Here is a 25,774-nt window from a genome sequence, read left to right on the forward strand (position 1 = left end):
TCCTAGGCTCTGAATAGGACAGTGCTCTGCCACCTCAATGCCGGCTCCGCCCTCTGTGGAGCGTCTGAGGACTCTGCCCTGCACTCTGAAAGAAGAAGCCTGCATCGCGTAAACAAAGTGCTCAGAAACCGGACTGGACTAGGCAAGGGCCCCCCTGGCCTGGGAGAGCAAAAGATTTGCTGTATAAATGTAGGAGCCCTGCTCCTAAGAAACTAGATCCGCTTTTGACCAAGAAGAATCTCTGCCTGAGGAGGAGGCACCGGGAAAGCTGTAGGAGGAAGACTGTCCCTATCCTGGGGGATTGGCCTGCAGTGGTGACCTTGCTGCCAAAGGGGAGAAGAGAAACTGTTGCTGAAGACTTTGCTTTATTTTTACTTTCAAGACTTGTGCTTTTCCAAAACGATCTCCAAGGGCTTGGAACTGAGCTTGCCCCCTGAACTGAGCCCCAGGACCATTGGGCTCTACCTTATCTTCACTCGCCTGCCGCTGGACTGTGGTGTCCTTTCCCTCTCCGGTGCTGTGACCCTCGTGCCCCAGTCCCTCCATGAGCCGTGACCAGGACTGCTTAGCCGCCCCCGCCTTGGGATGAGCCTCGCTCGATCGGAGCCGCTCCCCCTACGCTGTGCTGGGCTGCCCCTGTCACCTCGCTCGCTAGAGGCTCGCTGTACACCTTCACCCTCCCGCCGGAATCGGCGTTGTGAGCATCTCCAAGTCTCAGACGGCCCGGACGTAATCTGCGTGCCCGCCTGCCCCGCTTTGTTCACCCGCCACCTGCAACACCCCGCTCTTGTCGTGAGCCTGAAGATCAGACCCCCATCGTGAAGTGTGGGAGCCCCGGACGCCGCCTCGCCCTTCTGTGGAAGAGCCGCTGAAATCCCGCACCCACCTTCGCGTCAAGAAACAAGGTACTGTACTTACGAACTCGACCGCGAGCTCGCATCGGATCCAGGGTCCGCAACGTTCTGATTTCCCTGTCATCTGCCGTGTGCTTCCCGGGCGCCGCCTCAGCACGAAGTGCGCTGAGGTCCACAGTTACCTTGTGCCCGCCTAAAGAACTTTCCGTAACAAAGAGAACTTTACCGTATTCCTAAGAATTGTGGCCCCATCAGTTTAACGTTACTGGGCCTTGTATTTGAATCTGCTGAATCTACATAAAAGCCTATTTTTATATACTTCCTGATTGGTGTCCGTTTGTGGTGCATGCAAGGGGTTTACTGTATGTGTAATTGCATTTGCTTAACCGTGTACGCCTGAGACTTTGCCTAGACTGCTCGCATCACGCACCTAGAGGGTGAGCAGGGGTTATTCTGGGGAGTCATGCTTCGCCCTGACAAGATGCTTGTTGTGGGTACACACCTGCATCAACCAGAGCCCCCTCATTTCTAACACTCAGGACATGTGGAGGGTGAGGGCACAATGAGGGATTATGGGCATTTCAGGAGATGAGGGCACCTTGAGGGGTGAGGGCACAAAGAGGAGATGAGGGCACCTTGATGGGTGAGGGCACAAAGAGGAGATGAGGGTGCTTGAGAGGTGAGGGCACACCGGGGAGATGAGGACACCTTGAGGGGTGAGGGCATACCGAGAGATTATGGACACCTTGAGGGGTGAGGGAACACCAAGGGATTATGGACACATTGAGGGGTGAGGGCACACGGGGGCTGTGGACACCTTGAGGGGTGAAGGCGCACCGAGAAGATGAGGGCACCTTGAGGGGTGAGGGCACACCGGGGAGATGAGGACACCTTGAGGGGTGAGGGAACTCGGAGGAGATGGGCACACCATGAGGGGCGAGGGCGCACCGAGGAGATGAGGACACATTGAGGGGTGAAGGCACACCGAGGAGATGAGGGCACCTTGAGGGGTGAGGGCACAAAGAGGAGATGAGGGCACCTTGAGGGGTGAGGGCACACCGGGGAGATGAGGACACCTTGAGGGGTGAGGGCACACCGAGGGATTATGGACATCTTGAGGGGTGAGGGCACACCAAGGGATTATGCACACTTTGAGGGGTGAAGGCACACAGAGGACACCTTGAGGGGTGAAGGCACACCGACGAGATGAGGACACATTGAGGGGTGAGGGCACACCGAGGACACCTTGAGGGGTGAGAGCACACCAGGGAGATGAGGATACCTTGAGGAGTGAAGGCACACCGGGGAGATAAGAAGACACCTTGAGGGATGAGGGCACACCGAGGAGATGAGGACACCTTGAGGGGTGAGGACACACCGAGCGGCTGAGGACACCTTGAGGGGTGAGGGCACACAGAGGAGATAAGGACACCTTGAGGGGTGAGGGCACACAGAGGAGATAAGGACACCTTGAGGGGTGAGGGCACACCGAGGGGCTTAGGACACTTTGAGGGTGAGGGCACACCAGGGAGACGAGGACACCTTGAGGGTTGAGGGCACACCGGGGAGATAAGAAAACACCTTGTGGGGTGAGGGCACACCGAGGAGATGAGGACACCTTGAGGGGTGAGGAAACTGGGAGGAGATGGGGACACTATGAGGGGTGAGGGCACACAGGGGGCTGTGGACACCTTGAGGGGTGAAGGCGCACCGAGGAGATGAGGGCACCTTGAGGGGTGAGGGCACACCAGGGAGATGAGGACACCTTGAGGGGTGAGGGAACTCGGAGGAGATGGGGACACCATGAGGGGTGAGGGCACGCCGGGGGCTGTGGACACCTTGAGGTGTGAAGGCGTACCGAGGAGATGAGGGCACCTTGAGGGGTGAGGGAACTCGGAGGAGATGGGCACACCATGAGGGGTGAGGGCACACCGGGGAGATGAGGACACCTTGAGGGGTGAAGGCACAACGAGGAGATGAGGGCACGGTGAGGGCCCTGAGGAGATGAGGGCACCTTGAGGGGTGAGGGCACACCAAGGAGATGAGGAATCCTTGGGGGTGAGGGCACCTTGAGGGGTGAGGGCACACAGAGGAGATGGGGGCACCTTTAGGGGTGAGGGAACTCCAATGAGATGAGGACACCTTGAGGGGTGAGGGCACACCGGGGAGATGAGGACACCTTGAGCGGTGAGGGCACACCGAGGAGATGAGGACACCATGAGGGGTGAGGGCACACCTAGCGGCTGAGGACACCTTGAGGGGTGAGGGCACACCGGGGAGATGAGGACACCTTGAGATGTGAGGGCACACTGAACGGCTGAGGACACCTTGAGGGGTGAGGGCACACTGGGGCAATGAGGACAGCTGGAGGGGTGAGGACACACCGAGCGGCTGAGGACACCTTGAGGGGTGAGGGCACACAGAGGAGATGAAAACACATTTAGGGGTGAGGGCTCACCGAGGAGATGAGGGGACCTTCAGGGGAGAGGGAACTCCGAGGAGATGAGGGCACCTTGAGGGGTGAGGGCACACCGAGGAGATGAGGGCACCTTGAGGTGTGAGGGAACTCCGAGGAGATGAGGGCACCTTGAGGGGTGAGGGCACACCGAGGAGATGAGGGCACCTTGGGAGTGAGGGAACTCCGAGGAGATGAGGACACCTTGAGGGGTGAGGGAGCTTTGAGGAAATGAGGGCACCTTGAGGGGTGAGGGAACTCCGATGAGATGAGGACACCTTGAGAGGTAAGGGCAAACCAAGCGGCTGAGGACACCTTGAGGGGTGAGGGCACACCGAGCGGCTGAGGACACCTTGAGGGGTGAGGGCACACCTAGTGGCTGAGGACACCTTGAGGGGTGAGGGCACACAGAGGAGACGAGGACACCTTGAGGGGTGAGGGCACACCAAGGAGATGAGGGCACCTTGAGGAGTGAGGGTACACCGGGGGCCGTGGACACCTTGAGGGGTGAGGGCACACCGAGGAGATGAGGACACCTTGAGTGGTGAAGGCACACCGAGGAGATGAGGGCACCTTGAGGGGGGAGAGCACACCGGGGAGATGAGGACACCTTGAGCGGTGAGGGCACACCGAGGAGATGAGGACACCTTGAGGGGTGAGGGCACACCAGAGAGATGGGAACACCTTGAGGGGTGAGAGAACTCCGAGGAGATGGGGACACCTTGAGGGGTGAGGGCACACCGAGCGGCTGAGGACACCTTGAGGGGTGAGAGCACACAGAGGAGATGAGGACACCTTGAGGGGTGAGGGCACACCGGGGAGATTAGGACACCTTAAGGGGTGAGGGCACACTGAGGGGCTCAGGACACCTTGAGGGGTGAGGGCACGCCGGGGAGACGAGGACACCTTGAGGGGTGAGGGCACACCGGGGAGATAAGAAGACACCTTGAGGGGTGAAGGCACACCGAGGAGATTCGGACATCTTGAGGGATGAGGGCACACCGAGGGGCGCGGGACACCTTGAGGGCACACCGGGGAGATGAGGACAACTTGAGGGGTAAAGGCACACCGGGGAGATGAGGACACCTTGAGGGGTGAGGGCACACCGGAGAGATGAGGACACCTTGAGGGGTGAGGGCACACCGGGGAGATAAGAAGACACCTTGAGGGGTGAGGGCACACCGAGCGGCTGAGGACACCTTGAGGGGTGAGGGCACACAGAGGAGATGAAAACACATTTAGGGGTGAGGGCACACCGTGGAGATGAGGGCACCTTCAGGGGTGAGGGAACTCCGAGGAGATGAGGGCACCTTGAGGTGTGAGGGCACACCGAGGGGATGAGGGCACCTTGCGGTGTGAGGGAACTCCGAGGAGATGAGGGCACCTTGAGGGGTGAGGGCACACCGAGGAGATGAGGGCACCTTGAGGGGTGAGGGAACTCCGAGGAGATGAGGACACCTTGAGGGGTGAGGGAACTTTGAGGAGATGAGGGCACCTTGAGGGGTGAGGGAACTCCGAGGAGATGAGGACACCTTGAGAGTTAAGGGCACACCAAGCGGCTGAGGACACCTTGAGGGGTGAGGGCACACCGAGCGGCTGAGGACACCTTGAGGGGTGAGGGCACACCTAGTGGCTAAGGACACCTTGAGGGGTGAGGGCACACAGAGGAGATGAGGACACCTTGAGGGGTGAGGGCACACCAAGGAGATGAGGACACCTTGAGTGGTGAAGGCACACCGAGGTGATGAGGACACCTTGAGGGGTGAGGGCACACCAGAGAGATGGGAACACCTTGAGGGGTGAGGGAACTCCAAGGAGATGGGGACACCTTGAGGGGTGAGGGCACACCGAGCGGCTGAGGACACCTTGAGGGGTGAGGGCACACAGAGGAGATGAGGACACCTTGAGGGGTGAGGGCACACCGGGGAGATTAGGACACCTTAAGGGGTGAGGGCACACTGAGGGGCTCAGGACACCTTGAGGGGTGAGGGCACACCGGGGAGACGAGGACACCTTGAGGGGTGAGGGCACACCGGGGAGATAAGAAGACACCTTGAGGGGTGAAGGCACACCGAGGAGATTAGGACATCTTGAGGCATGAGGGCACACCGAGGGGCTCGGAACACCTTGAGGGCACACCGGGGAGATGAGGACAACTTGAGGGGTGAAGGCACACCGGGGAGATGAGGACACCTTGAGGGGTGAGGGCACACCGGAGAGATGAGGACACCTTGAGGGGTGAGGGCACACCGGGGAGATAAGAAGACACCTTGAGGGGTGAGGGCACACTGAGGAGATGAGGACACCTTGAGGGGTGAGGGCACACAGAGGAGATGAAAACACATTTAGGGGTGAGGGCACACCGAGGAGATGAGGGCACCTTCAGGGGTGAGGGAACTCCGAGGAGATGAGGGCACCTTGAGGGGTGAGGGCACACTGAGGAGATGAGGGCACCTTGAGGTGTGAGGGAACTCCGAGGAGATGAGGGCACCTTGAGGGGTGAGGGAACTTTGAGGAGATGAGGGCACCTTGAGGGGTGAGGGAACTCCGAGGAGATGAGGACACCTTGAGAGGTAAGGGCACACCAAGCGGCTGAGGACACCTTGAGGGGTGAGGGCACACCGAGCGGCTGAGGACACCTTGACGGGTGAGGGCACACCTAGTGGCTGAGGACACCTTGAGGGGTGAGGGCACTCCGAGGAGACGAGGACACCTTGAGGGGTGAGGGCACACCAAGGAGATGAGGGCACCTTGAGGGGTGAGGGTACACCGGGGGCTGTGGACACCTTGAGGGGTGAGGGCACACCGAGGAGATGAGGACACCTTGAGTGGTGAAGGCACACCGAGGAGATGAGGGCACCTTGAGGGGGGAGAGCACACCGGGGAGATGAGGACACCTTGAGCGGTGAGGGCTCACCGAGGAGAGGAGGACACCTTGAGGGGTGAGGGCACACCAGAGAGATGGGAACACCTTGAGGGGTGAGGGAACTCCGAGGAGATGGGGACACCTTGAGGGGTGAGGGCACACCGAGCGGCTGAGGACACCTTGAGGGGTGAGGGCACACAGAGGAGATGAGGACACCTTGAGGGGTGAGGGCACACCGGGGAGATTAGGACACCTTAAGGGGTGAGGGCACACTGAGGGGCTCAGGACACCTTGAGGGGTGAGGGCACGCCGGGGAGACGAGGACACCTTGAGGGGTGAGGGCACACCAGGGAGATAAGAAGACACCTTGAGGGGTGAAGGCACACCGAGGAGATTAGGACATCTTGAGGGATGAGGGTACACCGAGGGGCTCGGGACACCTTGAGGGCACACCGGGGAGATGAGGACAACTTGAGGGGTAAAGGCACACCGGGAGATGAGGACACCTTGAGGGGTGAGGGCACACCGGAGAGATGAGGACACCTTGAGGGGTGAGGGCACACCGGGGAGATAAGAAGACACCTTGAGGGGTGAGGGCACACCGAGCGGCTGAGGACACCTTGAGGGGTGAGGGCACACAGAGGAGATGAAAACACATTTAGGGGTGAGGGCACACCGAGGAGATGAGGGCACCTTCAGGGGTGAGGGAACTCTGAGGAGATGAGGGCACCTTGAGGGGTGAGGGCACACCGAGGAGATGAGGGCACCTTGAGGTGTGAGGGAACTCCGAGGAGATGAGGGCACCTTGAGGGGTGAGGGCACACCGAGGAGATGAGGGCACCTTGAGGGGTGAGGGAACTCCGAGGAGATGAGGACACCTTGAGGGGTGAGGGAACTTTGAGGAGATGAGGGCACCGTGAGGGGTGAGGGAACTCCGAGGAGATGAGGACACCTTGAGAGTTAAGGGCACACCAAGCGGCTGAGGACACCTTGAGGGGTGAGGGCACACCGAGCGGCTGAGGACAACTTGAGGGGTGAGGGCACACCTAGTGGCTGAGGACACCTTGAGGGGTGAGGGCACACAGAGGAGATGAGGACACCTTGAGGGGTGAGGGCACACCAAGGAGATGAGGGCACCTTGAGGGGTGAGGGTACACCGGGGGCTGTGGACACCTTCAGGGGTGAGGGCACACAGAGGAGATGAGGACACCTTGAGGGGTGAGGGCACACCGGGGAGATGAGGACACCTTGAGTGGTGAAGGCACACCGAAGTGATGAGGACACCTTGAGGGGTGAGGGCACACCAGAGAGATGGGAACACCTTGAGGGGTGAGGGAACTCCAAGGAGATGGGGACACCTTGAGGGGTGAGGGCACACCGAGCGGCTGTGGACACCTTGAGGGGTGAGGGCACACAGAGGAGATGAGGACACCTTGAGGGGTGAGGGCACACCGGGGAGATTAGGACACCTTAAGGGGTGAGGGCACACTGAGGGGCTCAGGACACCTTGAGGGGTGAGGGCACACCGGGGAGACGAGGACACCTTGAGGGGTGAGGGCACACCGGGGAGATAAGAAGACACCTTGAGGGGTGAAGGCACACCGAGGAGATTAGGACATCTTGAGGCATGAGGGCACACCGAGGGGCTCGGGACACCTTGAGGGCACACCGGGGAGATGAGGACAACTTGAGGGGTGAAGGCACACCGGGGAGATGAGGACACCTTGAGGGGTGAGGGCACACCGGAGAGATGAGGACACCTTGAGGGGTGAGGGCACACCGGGGAGATAAGAAGACACCTTGAGGGGTGAGGGCACACCGAGGAGATGAGGACACCTTGAGGGGTGAGGGCACACCGAGGGGCTCAGGACACCCTGAGGGGTGAGGGCACACCGGGGAGAAGAGGACAACTTGAGGGGTGAAGGCACACCGGAGAGATAAGAAGACACCTTAAGGGGTGAGGGCACACCGGGGAGATGAGGATACCTTGAGGGGTGAGGGCACACCGAGGAGATGAGGGCACCTTGAGGGGTGAGGGAACTCCGAGGAGATGAGGACACCTTGAGGGGTGAGGGAACTTTGAGGAGATGAGGGCACCTTAAAGGGTGAGGGAACTCCGAGGAGATGAGGACACCTTGAGAGTTAAGGGCACACCAAGCGGCTGAGGACACCTTGAGGGGTGAGGGCACACCGAGCGGCTGAGGACACCTTGAGGGGTGAGGGCACACCTAGTGGCTAAGGACACCTTGAGGGGTGAGGGCACACAGAGGAGATGAGGACACCTTGAGGGGTGAGGGTACACCGGGGGCTGTGGACACCTTCAGGGGTGAGGGCACACCGAGGAGATGAGGACACCTTGAGGGGTGAGGGAACTCCAAGGAGATGGGGACACCTTGAGGGGTGAGGGCACACCGAGCGGCTGAGGACACCTTGAGGGGTGAGGGCACACAGAGGAGGTGAGGACACCTTGAGGGGTGAGGGCACACCGGGGAGATTAGGACACCTTAAGGGGTGAGGGCACACTGAGGGGCTCAGGACACCTTGAGGGGTGAGGGCACACCGGGGAGACGAGGACACCTTGAGGGGTGAGGGCACACCGGGGAGATAAGAAGACACCTTGAGGGGTGAAGGCACACCGAGGAGATTAGGACATCTTGAGGCATGAGGGCACACCGAGGGGCTCGGGACACCTTGAGGGCACACTGGGGAGATGAGGACAACTTGAGGGGTGAAGGCACACCGGGGAGATGAGGACACCTTGAGGGGTGAGGGCACACCGGAGAGATGAGGACACCTTGAGGGGTGAGGGCACACCGGGGAGATAAGAAGACACCTTGAGGGGTGAGGGCACACTGAGGAGATGAGGACACCTTGAGGGGTGAGGGCACACAGAGGAGATGAAAACACATTTAGGGGTGAGGGCACACCGAGGAGATGAGGGCACCTTCAGGGGTGAGGGAACTCCGAGGAGATGAGGGCACCTTGAGGGGTGAGGGCACACTGAGGAGATGAGGGCACCTTGAGGTGTGAGGGAACTCCGAGGAGATGAGGGCACCTTGAGGGGTGAGGGAACTTTGAGGAGATGAGGGCACCTTGAGGGGTGAGGGAACTCCGAGGAGATGAGGACACCTTGAGAGGTAAGGGCACACCAAGCGGCTGAGGACACCTTGAGGGGTGAGGGCACACCGAGCGGCTGAGGACACCTTGACGGGTGAGGGCACACCTAGTGGCTGAGGACACCTTCAGGGGTGAGGGCACTCCGAGGAGACGAGGACACCTTGAGGGGTGAGGGCACACCAAGGAGATGAGGGCACCTTGAGGGGTGAGGGTACACCGGGGGCTGTGGACACCTTGAGGGGTGAGGGCACACCGAGGAGATGAGGACACCTTGAGTGGTGAAGGCACACCGAGGAGATGAGGACACCTTGAGTGGTGAAGGCACACCGGGGAGATGAGGACACCTTGAGCGGTGAGGGCTCACCGAGGAGAGGAGGACACCTTGAGGGGTGAGGGCACACCAGAGAGATGGGAACACCTTGAGGGGTGAGGGAACTCCGAGGAGATGGGGACACCTTGAGGGGTGAGGGCACACCGAGCGGCTGAGGACACCTTGAGGGGTGAGGGCACACAGAGGAGATGAGGACACCTTGAGGGGTGAGGGCACACCGGGGAGATTAGGACACCTTAAGGGGTGAGGGCACACTGAGGGGCTCAGGACACCTTGAGGGGTGAGGGCACGCCGGGGAGACGAGGACACCTTGAGGGGTGAGGGCACACCAGGGAGATAAGAAGACACCTTGAGGGGTGAAGGCACACCGAGGAGATTAGGACATCTTGAGGGATGAGGGTACACCGAGGGGCTCGGGACACCTTGAGGGCACACCGGGGAGATGAGGACAACTTGAGGGGTAAAGGCACACCGGGGAGATGAGGACACCTTGAGGGGTGAGGGCACACCGGAGAGATGAGGACACCTTGAGGGGTGAGGGCACACCGGGGAGATAAGAAGACACCTTGAGGGGTGAGGGCACACCGAGCGGCTGAGGACACCTTGAGGGGTGAGGGCACACAGAGGAGATGAAAACACATTTAGGGGTGAGGGCACACCGAGGAGATGAGGGCACCTTCAGGGGTGAGGGAACTCTGAGGAGATGAGGGCACCTTGAGGGGTGAGGGCACACCGAGGAGATGAGGGCACCTTGAGGTGTGAGGGAACTCCGAGGAGATGAGGGCACCTTGAGGAGTGAGGGCACACCGAGGAGATGAGGGCACCTTGAGGGGTGAGGGAACTCCGAGGAGATGAGGGCACCTTGAGGGGTGAGGGAACTCCGAGGAGATGAGGACACCTTGAGAGTTAAGGGCACACCGAGGAGATGAGGGCACCTTGAGGGGTGATGGCACACCGTGGAGATGAGGGCACCTTGAGGGGTGAGGGAACTCCGAGGAGATGAGGGCACCTTGAGGAGTGAGGGCACACCGAGGAGATGAGGGCACCTTGAGGGGTGATGGCACACCGTGGAGATGAGGGCACCTTGAGGGGTGAGGGCACACCGGGGAGATGAGGTCATATTGAGGGGATTCTACTCCAACGACTGTGAGGGTAATTGTGCCAACTTGAATTCTACTGCACTGATTGGGGAGGGGGGCCCTAGATAATACTGCCCTGCTTGGGGGGGGGGGGGCACTGTGTGCCCTAGATAATACTGCACTGACTGGGATGGGCATTGCGCCTTCCTGGATTCTACAGCAGGGCCTGAGGGAGGCATTGTACCGACCTAGATTTTACTATGTACAGACTGACAGAGGTACATCCAGTTCTGTGTGCAGGCTGACAGAGGTACACCCAGGGTTGTGTGCAGGCTGACAGAGGTACACCCAGGGTTGTGTGCCGGCTGACAGAGGTACACCCAGGGTTGTGTGCCGGCTGACAGAGGTACACCCAGGGTTGTGTGCCGGCTGACAGAGGTACACCCAGGGTTGTGTGCAGGCTGACAGAGGTACACCCAGGGTTGTGTACAGACAGAGGTACACCCAGGACTCTGAAGTACAGACTGACAGAGTCTCACCCAGGGCTCTGCGGTACACTGACAGAGGTACAGCCAGGGCTGTGTGCAGACTGACAGACACTTATCCAGGACTCTTGGTATAGACTGACAGACACTCATCCAGGGCTCTGCGGTACCGACTGAAAGACGTACACCCAGGGCTCTGCGGTACCGACTGAAAGAGGTACACTCAGGACTCAATGCTACAGACTGGCAGAAGCACACCCAGAGCTGTGAGGTACAGACTGACAGACACTCATCCAGGGATCTGCGGTACAGACAGAGAATGGTATGCGCAGGCGTCTCTGGTACAGACCGGCAGAGGCATCCCAAGGGCTCTGAGGTACAGGCTGACCGAGAGACACTAACTCAGGCTTCTCCGGTGCAGACAGACAGACACCCATCCAGGTGTCTGCGGTACAGACGGACAGACTAACTCAGGCTTCTGCGGGAGAGACTGACAGACACCCATCCAGGTGTCCGCGGTACAGACGGACAGACACCCATTCTGGGGTCTGCGGTACAGACGGACATACGCTAACTCAGGCTTCTCCGGTGCAGACTGACAAACACCCATCCTGGGGTCTGCGGTACAGACGGTCAGACACCCATTCTGGGGTCTGCGGTACAGACGGGCATACGCTAACTCAGGGGTCTGCGGTAGAGACTGACAGACACCCATCCAGGTGTCCGCGGTACAGACGGGCATACGCTAACTCAGGGGTCTGCGGTAGAGACTAACAGACACCCATCCTGGGGTCTGCGGTACAGACGGACAGACACCCATTCTGGGGTCTGCGGTACAGACGGGCAGACACCCATTCTGGGGTCTGCGGTACAGACGGACATACGCTAACTCAGGTGTCCGCGGTAGAGACTGACAGACACCCACCCTGGGGTCTGCGGTACAGACGGGCATACGCTAACTCAGGGGTCTGCGGTAGAGACTAACAGACACCCATCCAGGTGTCCGCGGTACAGACGGACAGACACCCATCCTGGGGTCTGCGGTACAGACGGACAGACACTAACTCAGGGGTCTGCGGTAGAGACTAACAGACACCCATCCAGGTGTCCGCGGTACAGACGGACAGACACCCATCCTGGGGTCTGCGGTACAGACGGACAGACACTAACTCAGGGGTCTGCGGTAGAGACTAACAGACACCCATCCAGGTGTCCGCGGTACAGACGGACAGACACCCATCCTGGGGTCTGCGGTACAGACGGACAGACACTAACTCAGGGGTCTGCGGTAGAGACTAACAGACACCCATCCAGGTGTCCGCGGTACAGACGGACAGACACCCATCCTGGGGTCTGCGGTACAGACGGACAGACACTAACTCAGGGGTCTGCGGTAGAGACTAACAGACACCCACCCTGGGGTCTGCGGGACAGACTGACAGACACCCACCCTGGGGTCTGCGGGACAGACTGACAGACACCCATCCTAGGGTCTGCGGTAGAAACTGACAGGGCCATGAAAGGATGGCAGTTGGGCAGGGGGGGGCGGGGCTGGGCCAGCAGAGACTTACAGACATCAGCTGACGTCATCAAAGAAGGCCCCGAAGGAAGGAAACTTCAAGGCTGGGAGTGATTATCAGGAGCGCACGCAGGAGACACTTGGAATTTCACAATTCAAATGTGCTTTTCTGCCGCGTCACCGTCTCCCGTTCAAGGCCCGGGGCTGCGCGAGCCAGTGAAAGTTGTTTTTACTGCTTCCCAGAACGTTTGATGCTCATTTTAGGAGCATCAGAAGATGTTCACTGAAAGCACTTCTGGTAGCAAAATTATCAGGCACAATGGCCGAATAATTAATCACCGCCCACACGAAATTAGCTGTGAAAATCCATCTCTAGCTTCTGTGAGCTGGTCTTCAACATGTGTAGCCCACCTTCCAACATGTGTAGCCCACCTTCCAACATGTGTAGCTCACCTTCCAACATGTGTAGCCCACAATCCAACATGTGTAGCTCACCTTCCAACATGTGTAGCCCACAATCCAACATGTGTAGCTCACCTTCCAACATGTGTAGCTCACCTTCCAACATGTGTAGCCCACAATCCAACATGTGTAGCTCACCTTCCAACATGTGTAGCCCACAATCCAACATGTGTAGCCTACCTTCCAACATATGTAGCCTACCTTCCAACATATGTAGCCCACCTTCCAACATGTGTAGCCCACCTTCCAACATGTGTAGCCCACCTGCTAACATGTGAAGCCCACCTTCTAACATGTGTAGCTCACCTTCTAACATGTGTTGCCCACCTTCTAACATGTGTAGCTCACCTTCCAACATGTGTAGCCCACCTTCTAACATGTGTAGCCCACCTTCTAACATGTGTAGCTCACCTTCCAATATGTGTAGCCCACCTCCCAACATGTGTAGCCCACCTGCTAACATGTGAAGCCTGCCTTCCAACATGTGTAGCCCACCTGCTAACATGTGTAGCTCACATTCCAACAAGTGCAGCCCACCTCCCAACATGTGTAGCCCACCTCCCAACATGTGTAGCTCACCTTCCAACATGTGTAGCCCACCTTCCAAGTGTAGCCCATCTTCCAACATGTGTAGCCCACATTCCAACATGTGTAGCCCACCTTCCAACTTGTGTAGCCCACCTTCTAACATGTGTAGCCCACCTTATAACATGTGTAGCTCACCTTCTAACATGTGTAGCCCACCTTCTAACATGTGTAGCTCACCTTCCAACATGTGTAGCCCACCTTCTAACATGTGTAGCCCACATTCCAACATGTGTAGCCCACCTTCCAACTTGTGTAGCCTACCTTCTAACATGTGTAGCTCACCTTCCAACATGTGTAGCCCACCTTCCAACATGTGTAGCCCACCTGCCAACATGTGTAGCTCACCTTCCAACAAGTGCAGCCCACCTCCCAACATGTGTAGCCCACCTCCCAACATGTGTAGCCCCCTTCCAACATGTGTAGCCCACCTTCCAAGTGTAGCCCATCTTCCAACATGTGTAGCCCACATTCCAACATGTGTAGCCCACCTTCCAACTTGTGTAGCCCACCTTCCAAGTGTAGCGCACATTCCAACATGTGTAGCCCACCCTCCAACATGTGTAGCCCACCTTCATCCTGTTGCCACCAAGAGCTCGGCTGCTCCGCGGGAGCTTCTCGCTAGGTGTCCTCCTCTGCAGACCAATAACATTCATCAAAGCTCGTCTGTCTTCTAACTTCGAATCTGGGGAGTCTTCCACTTGTGACTCACAACAAAACCTGGACAAGCACTGTTATATTCCATATAGGTACCCTAATATAGGCTCAGGTAACATCCTAACCCTTTACCTATATTCTTCCCTACATTTTCCCTGGTAAAAGCCTCATACATTATGCATGAGGATTATTGGAAGCACAGCAGAACTACCATCTCCTGTATAATATCTATGTATAAAGTTAATTCCCAACATCATCCTTAGCCCTGGGCGGAGTGTGTATAGCGGAGCTACGTGGAGAACCACGGAGTTGGAAGCAAACTCCGTGGAGCTCCGCTACGCCGCCCGCCTCCACCCCCCTATTAAGATATAACTTGCAAGTAATTTAAAAAAAGTAAAAAAACACTTACCTGTTTACCGCGGCGTCCCCTTTTTTTAAATTACTTTTAACTTGTATCTTAATAGGGGGGTGGAGGCGGGCGGCCGGCCAACTCCACTCCGGAGTGTGTGGGGATTTGCCTACTTCGCTTTCTCCGCGGAACGCGGAGTAGGCAAATCTCCGCACACTCCGCGGGCAGAGCGGAGCTCTCTGCCCACGGCTAATCATCCTAAATCCAACAAAGTAATACAGCAAAGTAGAACCCCCGGGGAGACCTATGGATATGTATACATCTCATCTTGCTGAGTCAAAAAGAGGAGATCAGGACTTATCCTGCCGACACACTGACGCAAGACACTGAGGTTCCTGCATGCAGACTCTCCAGCTCGCAGTGATCTAACATCCCTTGCGGGGTGTTCAGCTCGAGACCAAGACGGGGTCCCACAGTCTCTCAGTTCAGGTAATGGGGTTGACTAAATCCTATAGGGATTCTTGGCTTAACACCTACATACATGCTAGGTACACTTAGATACATCTAGTTAGGGTAGCATCGTAGGAGTACGTATTTTACTGTCATGTATTTTATATACTTGTCTGCATTCATGGTGATAGCAAGATGGTAGAAATCTACCACCCCTCTACATTCCTAGTGCTTCTAATCATTTGTATCTGTTTCAGTCTAGTGGTTGATGCAGCTCATCTTTTCTACACTAGAATAACGACAGTTCAATAAATGCTTATTGAAAAACGTCCAGCAAAACACATAAGATGGCGGACGGAAGGTTGCACATTGGCAAAACATTCACCCCCAGTCACAGATCTGGGTTTAATCCATCGTTATTTTGCTCACCACGCCACCCCAGTTCAGACATGGCCATATGCAAATCAGTCTTGACCCTGTGCCTCATGGGAACAGTCCAGCCCGAACTGCCAAGCCATGTTTTCCCTGGACCGGAATCAAGCATCCTAGGATCGGTTGAAAAACGTCCCCACCGTTTATTCCTTTGTATCTCTCTGAGACATTGGGATAGATGTATCAAGCTAAATTGCGATCGCAAATGCTGAAATTTGCAGAATTTCAGCATTTGCAATCGCAATTTAGCTGTGTGCAATGTAGGAAAGAAAAACCTACTCGCAAAATAAGGAATCGCAAAATTTGCGATTCCCTATTTTGCGCAAGCATTTACAGAATCGCAATATGTGATTCCCTAAATGCTATTCTAGTAGCCATCACAAATTGCGATATTGCTGTAAGGAATCGCAAATTACCACCAACTTCAAGTTGGTGGTAGTTTGCGATTACCTTGAAAAATGCACTTTTTAGCATTTTTCAAAGTGCCATATAGCACACATACATGCCATTAGGGCATGTATGTGCGCCACATGTGCACACATGCACATTTCAGGGGTGCAACAGGGTGTCCTTTAGGAACCCTTGCACCCTTGAAATTGCGTGCACAATTTGCAAGTACATATTGGGTATTCGCAAATTGCGCATGGAATTCCCATTCATTCCCATGGGCCTCTTGGCCCATAGAAATGAATAGGAAGCCATTCCTTATTTGTGACTCGCAATTTGCGAGTCGCAAATAAGGAATGCATAGGAAATGCAAAATATTAGATGATTCCTACATATATTGCATTTTGCGAGTCTATAATAGCGAATCCGTAAAATTCGCTATTACAGACTCGCAAAATGTAATGTTGAGACATCTGGCCCTTTGTTCCTATTGTGCAGAAGCACCTTATCTCAGTTCCCTTGAAAACTGTACTTACTAAAAACAATGACTGAACAGCAGGATAACGCTGTGCCTGAGCTAAACCTCTCAGCCGAAGAAGATGCTGACGCATTACAAATTTCAGAAAATGTTAGAAATGCCATCACCCTAAAACTAGCAGCAAATGATTTAACAGCTAGGGGTGGGGCAGTAACCTTCATGATTGAGGCACACAAATCATATAGAACAGAGGTATTCTAGTCATGGGTTAGATTCCCACTGGCAAATGCACGAACAAAAACATTTCATTACTACACAGAAGATGACATACCGAACAAATACTGTCCGATCGAGGACACTGAAGTTCCGCTCTCTTACCAGGAGCATATATCCTGGTTTAAAGGCACCCTCCCCCATACAAGAAATAGAATAAGACTCGGTCCGCTCAGAAGAGACAGAGCAACAGGGCCAGTATTAGCAGCCTACACATCACATCCTGACATTGACACAATGCCAGTAGGACACTTATGTACACTTCATAAAGAGCTAAGAAGACTTTACAGAAATATGACACAGTTTGTGATGAGAACGGTCTCACTTCAGCCAGCAACGGCTATACCAACAGGTCCAATTCAAACATCAACAGCTAAAATTACACCACAAAAGTTACACGCAGTGATGGGTAAAATGCCCACTAAACGTGAACAAATGCAATTCTGGATAGCTCAAAAAATAACACAGCTAGAGGCAGTATTTCTACACACTGGTCCACAAGAGAAGCATAGAATGCTAACAATATGCTTGCCCATGGGAGTAGCTCCCCCGATAGAGGATTGTACTGTGAGAAGGTGCCCTTATATATGCTGTCCACTAGTTCTAGTGGGCACCTTGCACCAGTCCAAACAACCCTTATTGATGATAGGTTAAAGACAACCTTTATTGAAAGCTATCCTAGTGGTAGCTATGGAGAGCAGCCTTCAGGCTAAGTCTTGAAGGAATGTAAAGCAGCTTGTTTTACCAGTCTATAATCTCTTGAATGACCAAATGAAAGGAGAACCACACCAGGTATATATATATAAAATATATGTATTTATTTCTAAACACACCCTACTAGTCTCTTTATGAGGCTAGAGATAAAAGCACATATGTTACACTTCAAATATTACAGTAAATTAGCACAATATACGATAGGCCCAAGGGGGGGACCAAACCATATATCAAGAAAGTGGTAGAAGAACCACGACTTGACTAGACACAAGGCCTAGAGCCTGTAGAATCACTGGGACCCCAAGGTTCCACCCAAAGTAGTGACACAGGGGACTCACGGGGGACGTGTGCAGTGTGAGAACACAGCCGCGAGCTCCCGTTAGCTTCTATGGGGAAAGTCGCGGTTAGAATTTTAAAGTTTAAGGACACTTGGGAGTGGACTAGAAACAAACCCTTTTGGACTTAGATGGTTCTAGGGCCAACACCCACGCGAGCACCGGAGTACTCAAGTTACCTCACCCAGGGAAGCCGGGTGCATAGGTGTCTTTTGGTGTCGGGTCGCGCCGTCGATTTCAATGGAAGCTGGCGAAGAAGTGCTACTGCCATGAAGAGGAGAAGTGTCCGAAGAGATCCAAGCCTGGATTGAAGATGAGAAGAACCTGAAAGCAGAGGGGACAGAGTCTGGGTCACTAGCCTGTGACCAGGAAGGCGATGGACAGATGCCCACCGATATTGGGTGATTTCAGGTGAAAGAGGTGAAGCGTGACTCTTCAGCCAAGCCTTTTAAATTCAGAAGGTTCTAAGGCCAGAAGCCACGTGAGCACCGGAGTACTCATGTTACCTCCCTCAGGGAAGCCGGGTGCATAGGTGGTGTCAAATGGCGTCGGGTCACGTTGTCGTTTTCAATGGCAGGAGACTGAAAAGTGCTGATGCCGTGAAGAGGAGGAGTGTCCGAAGAGATCCAAGCCTGGATCGAAGATGTGAAGAACCTGAAAGCAGAGGGGACAGATTCTGGGTCACTTACCAGTGACCGGGGGCACGATAGACGAATGCCCACCGATGTCGGGTGCTTCAGGTGCGAAGAGGGGAAGCTTGACTCTTCAGCCATGAGGACCAGGAGGCATCGAGGACAACCAGGAGCTGGATTTGAGCTGTCCCACAAAGGATGTCGAGTGCTGCAGCTTCGATGCCCAGATTGGACACAACAAGCCTTGGCAACAGCAACCCACACAGGGAAAGGAAAGATGCTTTGGTGCGGACCAGCAAGGTCCTGGGGACTCCCCAAGTGATGGAGAGTCAGGGCACATCTGGAGCAACCAGGGAAGCCCAATTAAAGTAAGAGTTGCCTTCACAGGGACCCACCAGTCAATGGACCAGGGATCGCGAAGGAGCCTGAAGCGAAAACACAAAGAGCGCGCTCACGGAACACTCGTGGAGTGTAGGCCAGCAATCTTCAGTACAAAAGGTGCTCGGGGTCTGGGCTACAAGTATCCCAATGCACAGCCTCGAGAGTTGTCGGGCAGCTGATGCCCTTGCAAATGTGCACGGTGACCAGGGGTTCCAGCTCCACGGTACCCACGAAGGCTACAGGTCTCAGCTTTGCTGGGGACTCGGTTCGGCCTCTGGGAAGTCTGGAAGCCCACCTCCTGTGTTGCAAATTCTTCAGCGTCCAGCGGGAGCTTCGGAGATGCAGACCGGACAGATGCGTCTTTGGTGCCTGCCAAGCAGGGGAGTAACTCCTTTACTCCAAGGGAGATTCTTCAGTCATCTAGTCGTGTAGATCGTCGAAGTTCCGGGATTTCTGTAGCAGAGTTTCATCCAGGTGTAATCTAAAGTCCTGTAGCCAGGAGTTCCTTTCTTATACCCAGGGAGGGGTTGGACATACTCTGGCGACCCACCTATGGGAGGGTCTGGAAAGAGGGGTGGCTACACCCATTTCGTTTGTCCAGTTTCGTGCCAGAGCAGGGGCTGGTAGCCCCTGCAACTGGTTTTATCTGGACTATGCACAGGGACACCAAATGTGCCCCCAGTGCAGTCTTCAAAGCACTCCTGGAGTGCACCCACCCAGCCCTAATCTACTAAGGCCTGTCTGGGAGGTGGTAACACCTCCCTGTGACATGAAACCTATTGTCCAGGCCTCCCCTGCCAGAGTTTCGGTCAGCAGCAGGAGGCCAGACCCGTGTCTGTGGCTGGCAGCATCCATTTTGTGATGCCAGGGCTCTATTAGCTTGTACCAGGTATACCGGTGCTGTCATGTCTCTCCCTCTGGAAGGGTGGGATCATACTCCCACACCAGTTACCGGTGTGGGGATATGATTCCAATGTGTTTGACACCAAACATGACATGTTTCCATGCAGCCAGTCCAAAGTTAGCATTTACAGTTTGGTTATAATGCACTTAAGAGCATATGGTCAGGCTGCACTACAAACAGCATCAGAGAAGGGTCTCCAAACACTGCAGAGGGGCTCTGCTCATGCAGAGCACCCTGTCACATAAGAACCAAGCACCCTGCCTTCAGGATTGATAAGGCCTGCTATAGGGGTGACTGATAGGTTTATATGTGTAGTGATAGGTGATATATAGTGAACCTATATCTCTGTAAGGGGTGCAGGCACCACCTTACCCAGGCTGCAGTAGCAGACATGTGGTGTCATTTTGGAGTGCTTCCCAGGGTTGGCATAATACATGCAGCAGCCCCTGGTAGGCCTCTGGGGTACCTATGCCCTAGGTACATAGTATACCATATACTTGGGGCTTATAAGGGCCCCCCAGAATCCAATCTGTGGTATACCTAAGGTACATGGAACCAATGTAGAGAGGAAGCAGCTAGGCTGGGGTCCTAAATAGCTGGGCCCCAGTTAGACAAAATTCGAAAAACAGTGAAGCATCAGCAAAAAGTGGGGGTAACCATAAGAAGCAGATCCTACTTTCCTACCTGTACCTCTTGGGGTACAGTCTTCGCTGTCATATATACCTGGACTCATGACATCCCTGTGATAGCAGTAATACCAGATGTATTAAGGCAAATACAGAATGAGTATGGAGCAGAGCCTGCTCTGAACTTAGGGATGAAATTAGTATGTAACTTTGCCCAGGTATCAGCTATAATATTTGCAAACATTGAAGGGGAGGCAGTGGCAATACACCAACGCCTGAGGGGGTTCACCCCTTTACAACATGAGACAGAATTACCTAAAATTATTTAAACATATGCAGAATTAGGTAGAGATAGTTTAGGAGCTAGACCAGTAAAAACTCAACTGATGGGTGGTCTCGAAAAGGAACCCTTTAAGCAAGCACCTGATTCTTCAAATAAGAAATGGGATAATAACAAACAACAAAAGAATAAAGAGAATAGATATCAATCCAGAGTCAGGTCTCCTCCACACTGATACACGTTTCTCTCATTCTTTTCAGGATTTATCAAAAAACTCGGAGAGGGAAGGACGGTCAGAACGCAGACAAGAAGAGCGTACAAAGTCCAGAGACACGCAACACACTTTGGACTACGCACCAAAAAAAGAAGAAAAGCCTAAAGCAAAACCTCAATTCAAAAAGAAGAAAGTAGCAGGTCTCAAAGTTAGATATGCCCAGAATTCTGAGGACACAACTACTGAATGGAGAATGGGCTCTGACGATGCTACACAGCGCAGCAGAAGTAACAATAGCTTGACAGAACCTGATGGAATTTCTGGTGACAGTGGAGTTGAATGAACATATCACGGGGGAAACACCTGATACCAGGGTAAGAGTCCCACATAAGTTACATGGAATGACACTCCAAATGGAGGGGGACAAACCCAGGAAAATAAAAGGTCTTTTTTGGAAGAACTTATCTTTTGGCTATGACATTCTTTGAGCAGAAAAAGATTGGCCGCCTGAAATTGTTATGGATTGCCCAAAAGGAGAAACCGTAATTATGCCAGCTTTTTCCGACCTCGTTCCCCAATATTTAAAACGTACATATGCGCAGGAGTGGGCGGTAGCCCTTGCCCCTGCACATTATCGCAACCATCTTGAGAGGGATGAAGAGTCAGCTCACCATGTGATACCACTAAAATCTACTCCAACTCCACAGAGACAGTATCCAATAAAGCAAGAAGCTAAAAAACAGGTCAGGGAGATCTTGGATCAACTTGAATACCAGGGGGTGATTGAAACTTGCAACTCTTCAAGGAATAATCTTTTGTTTCCCGTAATGAAACCTGACAATACACATCGTCTAGTCTTAGACTACAGACATCTGAACACATGCACGAAAACATTTGCAGTACAAAACGCACACAGTGCCGCAGTGATGAATAACATTGTGCGAAAAAATTCAAAACAACACTAGAAATCTCAAATAGATTTTTCTGTCAAAATATAGTGCCTGAGAGCAGATATTTGACAGCATTCTTAGCTCTAGGGTCACAGCGGCAATTTTGTCGACTACCTCACGGGTATAAGACCAGCCCCGGGTTGTTTTCCGCCAGGGTAACTGAGTTACTTCAAAATCTGGATGAAGAGGCATTGTCCTATGTGGATGATATTTATCTGACGGATGATGACCTGGAGGAACACTTGACCAGGGTAAGCACCATAATTTTGGGATTTGCCTCCAAGGGCTACAAATTCAACTTAAAAAAATCTAAAATAGCCCACCTCAATGTTCTATTTTTGGGATATGAACTTTCAAGTGAAAGAAAAAGCTTGGCAGACAACTTTTTAGAAAAATGTGTGCTGCTCCAACCTCCAAAAGAATTGAAAAATTTACAATCCATACTGGGATTCCTGAATTTCGGTAGAACATACATTTTGGATTACACAGAAAGGGTTAAACCTTTCTACGACCTGATTTTTCAGTTAGGCAATGGACACAGGAACACACAGATATCCTTCAATCCCTCCAAGCTGACATGATAGCGTCCAAGCACTTACAGACATGCGTAAATGTCCGCAATCCAGTGATCTGTATAGTTGCGGGTCAATCTGGTTACATCTACCTAACATACAATGAAGGCAAAACGGTACCCATAGCATACATGTCACACTTATACACATACACAGAGATGCGCTTTGCATCCACAGAGAAAATTCTGACAGCAGTACAGACTGCTGTAGTGAGAGAAAGAGCACTGGCTCACGGGAAACGAATAATAGTCGTGACTTGGGTACCTGCCTAAGAGGTTGCTTCAAAGGCAAGCGTTCCAAATGCTAAAGCTTTACATCCAAGATTAATACAATGGGCTAATTCTCTCACTGCGACAGATATGGAATACAGATATGACCCAAGTCTAAAAACTCAAGCATTCCTGCAATATGAACAAGAATATCCTCTTCTGAATGAAATAATGCCTCTAGGTCAGTATGAATACATAATTTACACTGACGGTCTGCTCAGCCGGCCATTGGAAGTAAACAACAATACAGCACCGCATGTGCGATTGTAAAAGGTCGTATGCAGGACGGCAAGTTCCATCCAACCTGTACAAAAACATAGTTTCTAGAAGACTGCATGGCACACTGGAAGAATTGAAAGCTCTATTACTGGGACTGGTAAATACGGACCGAGAATTCCCCACACTAATTGTGTGTGATTCTTTTTTGTGTACAGTCATACAATGAATATCTTCACAACTGGGGTCAGAATGGGTTTAAGGACTCAAAAGGTGGAACAATTAGGCACAAAATGCTATGGAAAAATGTGTAGCTGAGTTGAAAAGTGAACTACCAAAAGCTCACATGATGCACATGCTGAGTCATCACCGTGATGGCGTTCACGTTGAAGGGCATTAATTGGCTGATGAAGCCGCGAAAGGGGATTTACGTATGGCTTCTGTAGCTGCAATCACTCATTCAAAGACGAGACTAGACGGAGACATTATGGTTGCTGTCACTGCTACACACAATAACTTGGCTGTACCGAAAAAAATTCAACTCAAGTACTCCTACAAGTTAGATGCAAACAAAGTTCCATTTACTCAGATTTCCAGAGTGGGGGATAGAGTAATACCAGACATGGATCACATATTGGGCTTAATATAAGCTGCCCGCGAGGGCCTGGGTCCTGCACATGCAGGAGTTACGGCGACAGTTTCTTTACTGAAACAATGCCATCGGTGAACAGAGTTAACAAAGCAGACCAAAGATTATGTCTTAAAGTGCAACATCTGTCAACAGATGAAGGGCTCAACCATAACACGTCCAGCGCAAACACCCTTGCTAATATCAGACAGACCCCTAGCATGTGTCTGTTTGGACCACAGCGGCCCATTACAATCTGATGGGGCTTACAATTACATCATGGTTGCTGTGGATTCCTGCTCCGGATTCCTATGGGTATGGCCTGAGCGCTCAGCTGACGCTTGAACTGTTATCAAAGATTTGCCAGTCTTTATAGGGACATACGCAGTTGGAACATTACATTCTGACCGTGGACCCGCATTTAGCTCTAGGGCTTACAAGGAAGCCATGGAAGGTTTGGGTGTTGCACTGCGGTACTCCTCTCCGTACCATCCAGAGAGAAATTCCATTATGGAGAGGAAAAAACGGGACTTGAAGCAATCGTTAACAGCTAGAGTATTAGGCGCGGGTGGCAGTTGGGTCAATCACTTACATGGGGTACAGCGGGCCTTGAATAACATGCCAAGAAGTTCTCTAGGAGGTGTCACTCCTTATGGGGTCCTATTTGGGACGAGAATGTGGTTACCTAATCTTGATTGTGACGGCACAGTGGCGGCTGAGAAATGTTTTGACATCAATAAACCTTTGGCTGTTTTACAGGATCTGAATGAATCCAGAGCAATACAGAGCAATGTGCAGGTAAAATGGACAGCCACTGGGAAAGTCAAGTAAGTCAAGGCAAGACCTGTCTGGGTCCCAAAAGTTGGGGATCTGGTCAGGGAAAAGATAGTGGACAAAAAAGAATTTGGGCCATCATACAGAAAGCATGTTCCTGTCCTGGCCGTCAAAGGCACAAGAACTGTACTTCTGCCGCCTCTTGCCAGAAAAAAGGAGAAGAGATTTGTCTTCATTGATCTTATCAAACCACACTATGTGGCTGATACTGAATAGTAGGCCCAGTGGGCTCCTGGGTAGCCGACATCCTCCTCTCGCTACCAAACAGGAAGTTCAGACAGAAAGGCTCATCAGGTTCGAGGAGTCTCCTATATGGAATGATGGACTATGCAACAATGCCATAGAACTCGTTCCCCTTGAACAAGGAATACAAAATCAAAATGAAAGACACATTTCAATTCGACCTAACACTGATGTCTACATAAATATGCCTCCACAAGAGCCATCTACAAGTTCAACAAAACCTGCTAAGCTACCTAACATAGATCAAACTGCATCTGGCTATTTCATCGACTTTGATACCTTTTCATTGGATCCAAGTGAACCTGAAACAATGCCAGCCTCAATATCTTGTGAACAACAAATGAAAAACTTCATAATTTTTCTTAAAAAGACTTACCTGGTGTCACCTCGGATAGAACTTTGGATAGTCACTGGGATATTTTTCATTCTCTTCTGGATAGCCTTAGTAACTGTCTTCTGCTTACTTATTAATGGAATCTACCTTCACCAAAGCTTTGCAGTATCAAAAGTGAACTTGCTCCTGAAACCTAATGTTTCATCACATCGTGAACAAACAGACTTGTTCATCGGTGAATATTACAGCAGTTCCTATACCTGATGGTATAGTGTGGGACAAGGTTGATTATGACATATTTGGTCCTACAGAACTTTTAAAAATACCTAATTTATTTAAAATTTCCTTAAATGATATCACTACCGCAAGTATATTTTCCGATGATTGGGATTTTGAAACTGTAAATAATATGTTGTCTGATTTAGAACAATGAGCCGCATTTTCTAGAGGACACATCAGACTTCAACACAATGCATTGTTATCAACATTATGGCCATCATTCTCTACACAAATCCAGTACCCCTAGAAATGTTTTCACATATCACCAATGGGAACATTGCCCAACACCGCCGAAAATTAGTTTGTAAACCTTTGCACAGAAGTGTTCATATTTTTCATGATTTAACATTTCTGACCCAACCTCATATTACTATAAGGTTGCACCTACATCAGCACAGAAAAATATGCTTACTAACACCAAGCAATTTACTCTGCTTCCTTTATTACCCAACTGTCTGAACAGGGTTTCGACTTATGGAAGGACACTATAGACTTAAAATCAGTCTGGGGTTCTAGAGACTGGCAAGTCCAGGGAACAGAAGCAATATTTAGAGCATGACTCATTCTTCAGCAGATTATGTTTC

The sequence above is a fragment of the Triturus cristatus genome, chromosome 9 (assembly GCF_964204655.1).
Source record: "Triturus cristatus chromosome 9, aTriCri1.1, whole genome shotgun sequence".
NCBI classification, from domain to species: domain Eukaryota; kingdom Metazoa; phylum Chordata; class Amphibia; order Caudata; family Salamandridae; genus Triturus; species Triturus cristatus.